Raw genomic sequence first — 12,900 nt, forward strand, 5'->3', positions numbered from 1 at the left:
CTATTGCGTAAGAGAAAATCTGCACGACTTCCTATTGTGACCATATCTACCACAACGACTGCATTTAACACGTCGTTTAAATTCTAATGCATGTTTAAATCCTCAACTTCTTTGGTCTACCAGCAGGACGTTTCACATTGGGAGGAAGCATCTTTATAATCTTCACATCTTCAGGGATATTCCAACTTGACTGATGACCTAATGGGTGTATACTTCCACTGTACGTGGAACGTAAATAGTTGTTTGAATAGTACAAGGAGACGTAACCTTTTGTAGGTAAATGCTTCTGAGTCAGTACAGCGCAGACATGTGAACAAGGTATTTTAACGATATCCCACTTACGACACGAACAACTTCTTTTTGAAAGTATTACCTCAACCTGTCTATGGTTATCAATTACTTGATAAATATCGTTGTTGACAGCATAAACCTAAAAGAATTTTAAAAAAATACCAAAAAGTCAGCTTTTAATTATTTAAGAGTACAAACATATATTAAAGGTAGAACTGCTTAGGAAAACTTACATGCATTGTACGACCATCTGAAATTTGTTCTCTTAACTTTTTCTCAACACTTTTTGTGAATTCAGTAATTTGAAAATCGGCATGGTTCTTACGCTCATAGAACCACCTCTGCAACATCATCCGCACAACTTCTAACATGGAAGTAATTGGTAATTCTCTTGCATCTTTCATGGCAGCATTTAGACTCTCTGAAATGTTGGTTGTCATAAAATTGTATCTGGACGAACCATTTAGAGAAACCTATGACCGATAATTCTTCACGTATGCCTCGTACAGTAGAATCTAAAAGACGCATGTTATCTTCAAAATCCTCAACATTGTATGCTTTGGCACATGGGAAGAATAAATTATCCGAAACCTTATCCTTGTACTTCAACTTCAAGTTTTTGAAGAGGTGGTACGCGCATATGCAATGGCAAGCAGTAGTGAAAACCTTCTCAGCTGATTTGCCTATACTCTTGTGCCTATCTGAGACAATTACAAGGTCTTGACGAACACCAATACATCGTTTTAGCTGTTCAAAAAATCAAACCCATGAAGCATCATTCTCAGAATCCACAACAGAAAATGCCAAAGGGAATATCTGATGATTCGCGTCTAAAGTGCAAGCTGATATCAAGGTGCCAGCATACTTATTCTTCATTGATGTTCCATCAACTGAAATAACAGGTCGGCAATATTTCCAACCAGATATAGAAGACGACAAAGCCATGAAAATATACTGGAACCTTCCATTATTGTCAATTTTAAAATCACAAACTGAACCTGTAACATTACGTATATATTAGATTATATAATATATTGCTATAATAAACTTATATAGTGTAAATAAGGGAATAAAAACATACCTGGATTCTTCAATTTAATCATATGACAAAAAGAAGGGATCAATGCATAAGAATCCTCAGGTGATCCCCTAATTTCTTTTATGGCAGATTCTCTTGCACGCCATGCTTTTTGATAGTTGATACTAATACCGAGTTCTCTATGCACATGGGATATAACATCTTTAACACTAGGCAAATCAGTGCCAGACATGTTAATCCTACCCTTAATAAACTCCTTGATAACAGAAAAAGTTGCTTGCCGATGATCGTTAAGTACTATTTCAAGAGAACATGTATGTTCGTGTACAAATTTCTTTACTATCCAAATCTCGCTTCCTTTATCTCCAAACTTTGAAGCATGAAGAAACCACTGGCAGTTGTTAGTCAAGCAACAAACAATAAGTACTTCACGATTGGATTTCACAGTCCTAAATTGAAAATTATCTCTTATAGCAACAGACCTTAATGCATTCTGTAAATTACGCTTTCCACAAAACTTGTCATTCACTTTAATGTGGAAAGTAGCCGAAATATTGGCAACATCAATGGACCGATAAAATTGACCAAATGACTGTATACCATTGTCCATAGAACTTGAAGTATTAATAGGCATGTGGTCTAATATGTTAGAAAGACAATTTCTACAATCGACAACTAAACTACAGCATTGGATAGCACCATTAGAAATGATATTGTACAACCAATGCACATCTTTGTCATCTGATATTTTCATATCCTTCTTAATAAATTGAATGGTTCCAACGCATGCAAATACATCAGGATAATCAGAACTACCTACCAATCCCAAAATTTTCATTATTTCTTCCATCAAATTGGCGTATGACATGTCCTGATGTATACTTAGTTCGGAAATCTTATATTCCACGTAATTATCTCTGTCGTTCCAAAATCTACTATGAAGAATGCGCACGGGAATAGAATCGCTGCCTATGTGATATTTATAAAACAATATTAATATCAATATATATTATTTTTCACTATATCAATAATAATAGTTAATTTAAAAATCGTTCATGGTGTATACACTACATCCTAGAAATATACAAATAAATACTTAATTGTTAATAATCTGAAATAATAATAACCGTCCAGACCATGAGACGTTTAGAACTTCAATTTTGTAGGACCCATTCTACAATACTATAAGATATATGTGTATATATCTTATATATAACTAAAAGATATATACACATATAAGTTATATACACAGATACCGTATATACCCATATATACAAATGTAATCATGAATACTTATATGTTAATTCTAAGAACTTCAACTTTCTATACACCAACATAAAATATATCCCAATATATACCAAACTGAACGGAAGACTATTAATTACCCATGGTAAAAACAGGAGACGAGGAACACGCTACACGACGTCGGAAACGTCCAAAGACGTGGACAGAAAGTTTATTCAGCAACGAAAATTGAAGGTTTGGACGTGTCTGGGGAAGAAGAAATCAATACCTGCAAAGATGAAAAACGGGAATGAACAACAAAGGGAATGAACGGGAATAAACGTCCAAAAGAAACGAAGACGTGAAGACGAAGATGGAATACCTTTCTTTACACATTGGAAAATGGAAAATGAAGGTCTGAAGATGGAAAATTAAGGTCTGGCAGTCATGTCTTTGCACCTTGGAAATGAAGACGTGAAGAGAGACGGCTTTGCACGGTGGCTGGAGAAAATCGGCAACAAAAGGGGAAAGAGAATCGGCAGCCAAAATATTCATTTAACAAAATTGGAAGATGTTAATTGGTGAGAGAAAAAAAAAATCTTTTTTGAAAGAGAGATTTGAGGAATTAAGGTTGAAATTTTGAATGAGACCCACAAGAATTAAATGAATAAAATTACACATTAATGATTCAAATCTTTAAAATTTAAAAATTATAATAAAATAAAAAGCAATAAATAAGGGTAGAAACGATATTAAAATAAAATCCTAAATGCAATAATCTAAAATTGTAAATGTTGAAACTTAAAGACATTCATGTAATTAACATTTCAAAATAGTCATCCCAAGATATTATCTCTAATTTTGTCTCAATTTTAATGTCGCTATAAATTATTGAGCCAATTTGTTTAGCCCGAAAAGATTAGGCCCAAATGTTACAATCCCATCCGACCCAAGGAAATGCAACTTTAAGCAATTATTTTTTTTTAGTACATGTCAAGGTGGGATTCGAAATCTATACACGTGCCTGAATCCGTTGGTGGGCAATTATTAAGATATAATCGATAGCAAATTTTTTTTACTACAAATCGATAGCAAATTTAAATTAAAATAACTTGATATTATAGGCTTGATAAGATATTTATCTTTCGAAGAGGGAGAGGAAGGTTATATACTTTTTATAGTACCCATTTGTCAGATGCAAGAGTTATCTCAAGACCTGAATTTTTTTATAATATTTTACCTTGTGACCTAGGATGGTAAACGAAAATCAAATCTATGGATGCATTCTTTTATATAGTATTATTAGTATCTCTTGGGTTCGTAAATATTACAAACAAAGTCTCATATTGATTAGAGAAAGGGCATACAATTATCTTCATTGATATATAAGGGAGGACAATTATCTCCATAGTATGAGATCTTTTGGGTGGAACCAAAAGCAAAAACGTGAGGACTATACCCAAAACGAATTTATTTTCATTGGTATGATATCATTGTGGAGATACTTGTGGTACCGTTGTCCTTAACAGTCTTTGCTCTTAAAATATTTTTTTTTCACTACCTTAATAAACAAAAGATTGATTTGATATATGCACAATCTTGATGGATCTCAATTAATTCGAGTAGAAATATTCCTACTACTAAAAATTCCACAACTATTTATTATAAAAGAAAAAAATCCATCTTCATTTTTTTGCCTTTATCTCTTTTACTTATTGAAAATATAATATTGGTGAAAAGAAGATTCTTACTAACTTGATAGAAGGCATGTACTAAATTTTGATGGATGTTTCGACATTTTCATATTGCAATGAATTTGCAGTCATTTTTCGTTTCATCGACAAGTACTTTTTCGAATAGTACTATGATGACGAATTTTTTTCGTTGGAATAGGTTATACCAACGTTTTTTATTCTTTTACTGATGGTTTTATTGTGCCAATAAAAATCTAATTTCTTGTGATATTTAACACCTATTTCATCTCAAGCCGTACACCCTTCATGTTCTCTAGTACTAGGGTTGAAGTTAGGAGACTCGATCGATTCCCTCTAATTGTTAATTGGACGGAAAAAGTGGACAAAATCTTTTGTAATCAAATTGTACGCTTTTAGATTTTAATCTGTATTAATTTTTAACGTAAAAAATATATAAAATGGTACGATGAAATGCATTATTAAATATGGAATTTGATACTATACATACCTCTGTCCTCTTTCGAGCAAAATTATAAAATGTACAAATAATTAATGTACTTTTTGTTACTCACGTATGTAAGATATGTAATTTTTGTTATGATACTATTAAATATCTTTTTTGATGGTTGTTATTATGACTTTGATTGTAGTTTATGTGGTCCCAACTTGAAACATCTACTTAGCCTAATTACAAAGGACTCGACTACAATAAATATAATACCACCATTTATTTTTCATTTGAAATTAATATTTAATTCAATAAATTGAAATTTGAAGTAATAAAATTAATAATGTGTTTGGATTCTTAGGAGGGCCTTTTTGAAGAAAAAGGTGCTTTTTAAATAAGTCGAACTTTTTCCGCTAAAACTTTTGAAAAATTACTAATTTAGAGGTGTGTTCGGTATACTTGGCTAATTTCAGATAACTAAAAGTGTTCTAAAAAACTTGAGTGGTGATTTTTTATTTCAGTTGGGTGGTGATAAAAAAAACTTTCTAAACGATTTTTTATGAAACACTTTGAGGGGTGATTATTTAAAATACTATTTTAAAATGATTGGCACTCCTATAAGAAAAAAAAAAGCAAAAAAATTTGATTAAATCAAAAGACGTGTTAAATATATGTTTGGTATGCGTTTAAAGAAAAAAGTATTTTTAACTGAAACACATATCATATAAGTAATATTTTAACAATTAGAGTTATTATTAATAAAAGACACCATTGGAAAATCAAGTTTGATGCAAATGACAAAAATCTTTTGTGATTTCGAGTTATCTTATCTCATTCCGAAGAATATCATCTCATAATTATCTATGACTTGGAACAAGCTATGACTTTTCTAGAACGGAACTATTTAAACATTTCTCTAAAATTTAAGTGTTTTATTTATTTATTTAATCCATTTTTTATTATTAAAAATTAGAAAAAAAATATATTTTTAATTGCTAAAAAACACCTTTTATTATTCTTACAAATTTCAATTAAACATTACCGGTTTTAAAAAAATTACTTTTAGTACATTTCAAAAAAAGAAAAAACACTTTTAGTAATATGTAAGTACTCTAAAAGGGCATCCTAAGCGACACTAAATGTGCATTTTATCACCTTTAATGTTTTTCTTTACAATTAACCATACTTTATCTATAATATCTTGGAAAATTTTTACTTGCTAACTTTGCATTCAACTTTTTAATACTTACTGATGGTATCTTTCAAATTTCTACATGTATGTAAACAGATTGAGATATTTATTGAGAGAAGTGGTGCGTCCATTAGAATATAAATTTAATGGAGACTGTATATGTAAAACATCACACGATCTATATTAATTAAGATGTATATGACTTGACAGGTCACTTCTATCTCTTTAAAGTATTTAAAATTTGTTAGATACATAATTAAGCATCATTTTTCAAATCTATAATATATAAAAAGATTTACGGAGAAGAATTTTTGCTTTCTTATTTTGCCTTTAAAGTTTTCATTAGATTTCTATTTTTCCTTCAATTTTTGGTGTGCTTGTGGTTCTATTTTTCCTGGGATTTTTCACATCAATGTATTTGTTGAGAGAAGATAGTCCAATGAGGTGCGATTATTCAACACATGGGAAGAATTTCAAACTATTTAAATGATTTGGAAATATTGAATGTATCAAAACTAGTGAAGATTTAAGAATTGAGAAAGTTATTTTATTGATGTAGGCCGAGTAGAGTATAAAATTTGTACATTCATAATATCTTTAAATTTGAATCCTCTATGGATTATTTTAATCTTTTATTATGGGGTAACTTTTTTAAGTTATATTTTCATGCTATCTCCACGTCTCCTTTTTATGATTACCTTCCAATATAATATATCGGTGCTATATGTTTTAGTTTTAATTAATTTTAATTTCTATTTTCATCTCCTTAACAAAGCTAGGAATCACTGTCATATTTTTTTTCTTTATTTTTTCTTTTACCTCATCGGGAATCTATTATTTTTTTTCTTTGTATTATAAATTAACTTTTAGACTTCACCATTAATAATTATTTTAAAACTTTGAAAAACACGTGCATTTGGACGTAGTGTTGACTAGTGTTTTCTAAAAGTATTTTAAAATATTTGTAGAAGTGTTCTCAATCAGTATGTGTAATCCAATATAATACAAAATTTGAAAAGTGGGGAAAGCATTACAAAACATACCCCCTTCCTCATAAAAGACTAATACTTACTTGTTTGCTTACATTTATTTGACCACCATTCAATTTTTTATAAATAAGAAAAATTATTTTTTTAAAAAATAAGATTTGTCAAATTTGTATGACGGTTAACAAAAAAAAAAAAAGAAGGAGGAAATTGTCCAATAGGAATTCCCCATGGATTTTTGGTGAGGAGAGTCGTTCTCCCCTCTCATTTGTTAACCCCGAGGAATTTTTCCCATGTTTGATTTATAGGAATGGTGTATAGATTCGGACATCTAAGATGTCCAGACATCTTCGGATACTTGCTATACGAGAGGTATCTGAGTAATTTAAAATGCCCTAAATGTAACATGGGTTTTTAAGATTCTCGTGTTGAGGATTTTTTTTGACAATTTTACCCCTCATCATTTTTATTCTATAATATTTATTTATCATTTATTTTGTTTTATTTTAAAAATACATGTATGTACTAATTCATTGATAAATGTCTAAATACAATTTTATTTATATGCTACATTTAAATATAAAATAAACATTAGTCAATGATATAATATCTTAATTTATTTTTAATTTAAATCTAGGGTGCAATCTTTCGTTTATTTTACTCTTCCAATAGTCATCAAACATAGACTAAAATTGACATAAAAATATAATATTAACTTAATAAAAGTAAAATTTTTATATGAATTCAAATAATATTAAATTTCTCATATAAATTTATGAGGACCGATAAGGGTATTTTTGGAACATTACATAAATTTACAATATTTCCACGAATAAATCCTACAAAACAAACGTGGTTATCAAAATATTTCCAAATATCCTTATAAATTTTCCTACAAAACAAACGTAACTATGCTGAAATTTCAGACATCTAAAATTTTGGGCATATGAAATTCCATGCATCTGAATATGCCAGACATCTACATTTCCAAAAAACAAACGGTCCTGGGTTTAGTTTCCAATAAAGTTTTTGCTTAAAAAAAATACGCATTGATTGGTAAAAATTAATTATTGTCTATTACCAAATCCACCCTTTTTTCTATATATTCGTGGGTATTTGGACCAGCTTATGCATATCTCGACCCATCTCACGAGACAACCGTCTAGTCCTACAACATTTAATTTCAAAAAAAAAATATTTATCTCCAAATTCGTCGTAACTAAAATGGGCCGCATTAGTCCACCAATTTGCCCAAACTTGACTGCAATGAGATGTTGCATGTTTCATTCGTCACATTCTTTAAGCTTAATAATTGAAAGATTATTTTTAAAGTTCAAGTTTGTGATTTAACTTACTTTTTGGTTAAACACTTTGAAAAAAATCAATTTTTTTCAAGTATGTAATTGGGTACTTTTCTGGCTAAGAATACTTCCAAGTCTTTCTCAATATTTTAGAAGTATTTTCAATTACGTAACCAAGTACAATGTGAAATGTAAAAAATGTACAATGTAAAATTAAAAAAGTACATGAATGGAAAATGATTATCTACTGTATTTCATATTCACAAAAAACGTAGAAATTAAAATTTAAAAAAAAAAAGAAAAAGAAAAAAAAAGAGTGTGGGGTCCACAGAATTGTGTGGAAGAAATCAACTTATGTACTTTATCCAAATGGATGTTGAAGGACGAACCGCAGCCACTAGATCATAACCCGAGTAGATCTCCGTCTGCAATTCACAGCCATCAGTTGGGAGGAAGAAATCTCAGCCATTGGATTTTACTGGAAAAACTGTGTGTTGAGTAAATGTTAATCTACGCGACACCACACGCGACAAAAACCAATTAATAACTCTGCGTACCGTTTCCATGCCAAAGTCGAAAACAGCTCTGATTTGGTGTCGTGTCAATTTTCTGATAATTAGCCATGGACAGCTCCTTTTTATTAATTACCAACTTGTTGAAGTATCGAATAGCAAAAAGGTTCCGCAATTTTTGGCTTTCTTCACAGCAAAATTGAGACCTAACTATATATTATAAATGTAAATATTTAATTATTTTTCTTAACTTAGCAGTAATTAATATTTATCTAGTAATTGATATTTATCTTTAACTAAGAAGTTATAAGTTTGAATCTCATTTAACTTGTCATACTTCAAAAAGAAAAAAAAACTCTTCAAAAAAGAAAGAAAAAACTCTTCAAACTGTATTTCTTCTTGTTGTGACTTTAAATAACCAGGAAGTTATTTAACCATTTTTGCTTGATAATAATAAATTGGCTAAACTGTGGAATAATCTTTTACTATTTTTTATTAGAAAAATGATGTCCAAAAAACTAAAAATAATTACTAAATATGATTGTATTTTTCTTTTTTAAAACAATGACAAATCGAAAACATAAAACACGAGTATTATAGAAATGGTCCCCTTAAGTATCTATTATCCTATGTTTTCTTGTTAAACAAAGTTTCATGCATATCTAACTACATTAAGGATGTGTTTGGGAGTGATCATTTTTGGCATTTTACCATTGTCAAAATCACTTATATTTTCATTGATCATGTTTGGTAAATTAAAAAATTGATTTTAAGAAAGTTTTAAATCATTTTAAATTAATTTTTAAGATATCTCTTCGACGATGATTTTGAAAAATAAATTATATGGAAAAATAGAAATGAAAGGCACTCATGAAAAACATTTTCAAAAAAGTTGTACAAGCATTGCTATTATGTTATTTAAAATTTTAAATCCCTACATTATAGATAAGATGAAAGAGAGGAATGTTGTGAATGTGAATGGCTCTAAAGATGCAAATCCAAATGAGAAACAAAAAAAGGCAGTAGTAGACATTGGTTAATAATATATAGTAAAAACCTTACACGATTTAAAGCAAGGATTTTGACAGAATGGGGAAGGAAAAAGATATTGGAGAGGAAAAAAAGAAATAAAGAAAGAGGGGGAGAAAGAAGGAGCAATCACGTCAAGAATGAGGAAAGCAAAATCACGGATCTCACAACATTACAAAAAACTATACAGCTTGATCTCTTTTAACCTCATTCACCAATTACACACACACCTTTCCTTCACCATCATACCCACATGCCCTCTCTCTCTCTCTCCTCCCTTTCACACAAACACTTTCTTCTTCTCTCTCTCTCTCTTCATCTTCAATATTGTCCCGCGTCAGTTAGAAGTGAAAAAGATCTTAGTCGGAGATTAAGTTGTATCAATTTCGGTTTTACGGTTTGAACTTTAGTTTCAATTTTGTTCTTACCTAGCTAGTTTAAAAGTTTCAACTTGGTCAGTTTCTATAATTTTGGTTAAACTTCACCTTATGTTTCATGTTTCAGTTACAGTAAAATTGAAAACATTTCTTCATCGCTATAGGTAAATGTGGAAAAAAAAAACATGCACCACGTATTCAATATAACAACATGAGAGGGAGTAAAAATTGAAACTTTTAAAACTTGAGACCAAATTGAAACTAAACATAAACGTATCTATGGACCAAATTGAAACTAAGTTCAAATCATAATTTACCACAATGGTGGCCAGATAAGAATTCAAACATCTACCTTTTAAGATAAAGTCCAAAAATAAAATTAAGGGAGGTTTGGTTCAAAATGTTCAATATCATATCATACAACTGTGAGTGTATAGAGCTATTCGTTTGTCGTAGCATCTTTCTCTCTCTTCTCTCTTCTCGTAGCTACCATTGCCACTTCACATGCTTGCTAGCTGTATTGTTTCTCTCATTTTTCCCATAAATCTCAATGTCTCCACTTCTTTGTTTTTGTGTTATGATAAGGCAAATGGGCTAATTGATTGGAACAAGAAAAGCTAGCTAGATCTGGAAAACCACGCAACGCTGGTGAAAAATTAGAGACAGATCAGAATGAAAGTGCAATTGGATCTTTCAAACATAGTAGCTAATAGTTCATAATATAATTAGCTGAAATATAATCCAACATTTCGCCAATTTTGGTGCATTTTTCTGTGTTATGTCAGCCTTCATTGAGCTTTTATGTCTTAATAAATAATGTGTTAAGAGTGATAAGAAATGCTAAATTTTGATTTGAAACTGCAGAATAATTGTTCTCTCTTTATTTGGAGAGAGAGGAAGAAATTCCCATGCAAAATTATGAAAGAATCCGCATGAATATGAGCTGGTTGACATTAATTGCAACTTTTTTTTTCTTTTTTTTTTGGGGGAAAAATCCACACTGTATTTATTATTCGGTCTGGACTCTTCAACTTTTCGTATCATTTTGTTTTAATTTTAATTTTTTTTAAATGTGTAGCGCATAATTATTATTGTATTATCTAGACAGATATACAGAGGACCCCATAGCTTAATCATTGAAGGATTTTGACGCAGATTGACGAAAATTCCCTAATTTTCTATATATACGCATGAATTAAATATATTTTAAGTCAAATGCTTTCAAAAATTTCACTTTTTAATCTCCCCTTTAATAATTTATCTGATCTGATTATTTTTGTATATGCACACTTTTTTTTACCTCTTCTCGACTCATCAATATTTGATTTAATAAGGAAGAAATGACCATAAAAAGGTTCGAACACATGATTTCAAATTCTGTTACCACGTTAAATCATCAATTAGCCTAAAAATTTAAGTTCATAGGTTAGGATAAATTTAATCATTTAAAGATATCTTTAACACTAGAACACTAATCTCTTTTATATATTTTATCTCATTCATCTTCTCACTTGCTTTTCTAGAGGCGTTTCTCAATAAACTTCACCCTAGTTTGTCTCACTTATATATCATATTTTTGTTAGTTTTAAATATGTATGTTTTCATAATTTGTCAATTTTAAAATATATACCAGTAAAATATGAATCATGAAAAATAAGTCATATTAAAACAACATTCAACTCATTTTAAACTATTAGAATATTGAAAAGTTAATATATAATGGAACTTACTTTGAATAAAAACATCCTCAATCACATTCTAACTCACTCGTTGAATGTCTGCATGGCTAGATCTGAAAGATCTTTAAAATGGAGATTCCTACGCATCTAACTTAATTAGTTCTCGAAATCAAAAAACAAAAAACAAAAAAGCAAAATTAATTATAAAATTAGAATAAATTCTACAAGCTCATTAACAAAATATGATAATCTTGTTTGGCTTCTGTTTGGGGAAGAGAATACCCTGGACACGTGGAGGACCCCTATTGGTGCTCCAAGATGACTCATGAGTCATGCCCAGCTCGGACACCCGAGGTCACCACCGCTAGCGTTGACAGGTGCTAAGTATGAGGGCCGAGGTCCGACCTACCGGGAAGCTCGGTGGGGGCCGATGTGAACTACTGTCAGCGGCGTGATTATCGGGTGTAACCGTCGGTCCCGAGATTACCGGGTGTAACCGACGGTCCCGAGATTACCGGGTGTAACCGTCGCGAGATTAGCGGGACTACCACCCATAAGTAGAGGACCTCACTCCACGATCAGGTACGATGATTTCTGACCTCGAACTAAACTGGGAATCCGACCTATACTGACTTGATCGTCGGAGTGCTCACCTTTTTGTGCAGGTCCGCCCAAGTATTCAGATCGGTCCGGAGGTCGAGTTCGAGCTGCAATCTGAAATATACTGTTGTGCATATCCTTGCATAAACAGCTTCATTTAGTTTTACATTATACATATGGGAAAGAAAAACATTATTACTAAAAGAGTTCACGGATAGTTGAGTAATAGATTTGTACATTTATTATTATTATTATTTTCTGTAAATAATAATGACAACTCTGTAAAAATAGGTTAGAATCCATTTTCCAAGAATTTGTTCGTGATTCATGAGTTACCAGACATTTGAACTATATAAAAAAAGAATTAATAAAAATAAAACTATAAATACAAAATCCACTATTTCAATCAATTAAAAGGAGATTGACTAATACATTTCTCGCCTAAGAAAACTCTTTTGTGATGGTTGGAGTTCAACGGTAATTGATACTTATCTCTAACCATGAATCATGAGTTCGAATCTCCCACCC

The 12,900-nt window shown here is 30.7% G+C and overlaps 1 pseudogene across 1 annotated transcript; it reads right to left on the bottom strand.

Annotated features, from left to right (window-relative positions):
• Window positions 1-2,288, bottom strand: LOC111006994 (protein FAR1-RELATED SEQUENCE 3-like; annotated as a pseudogene). The gene is made up of 3 exons (XR_015791964.1): window positions 1,373-2,288; window positions 525-1,289; window positions 1-430 (listed from the first exon to the last, which is right to left on the bottom strand). The product of XR_015791964.1 is annotated as a protein FAR1-RELATED SEQUENCE 3-like (transcript).
• Window positions 2,289-12,900: the final 10,612 nt, after the last annotated feature.

The sequence above is a fragment of the Momordica charantia genome (genome assembly GCF_013281855.1).
Source record: "Momordica charantia cultivar OHB3-1 chromosome 6 unlocalized genomic scaffold, Mcharantia_2.0 BLBB01000006.1, whole genome shotgun sequence".
In the NCBI taxonomy this organism is placed as follows: domain Eukaryota; kingdom Viridiplantae; phylum Streptophyta; class Magnoliopsida; order Cucurbitales; family Cucurbitaceae; genus Momordica; species Momordica charantia.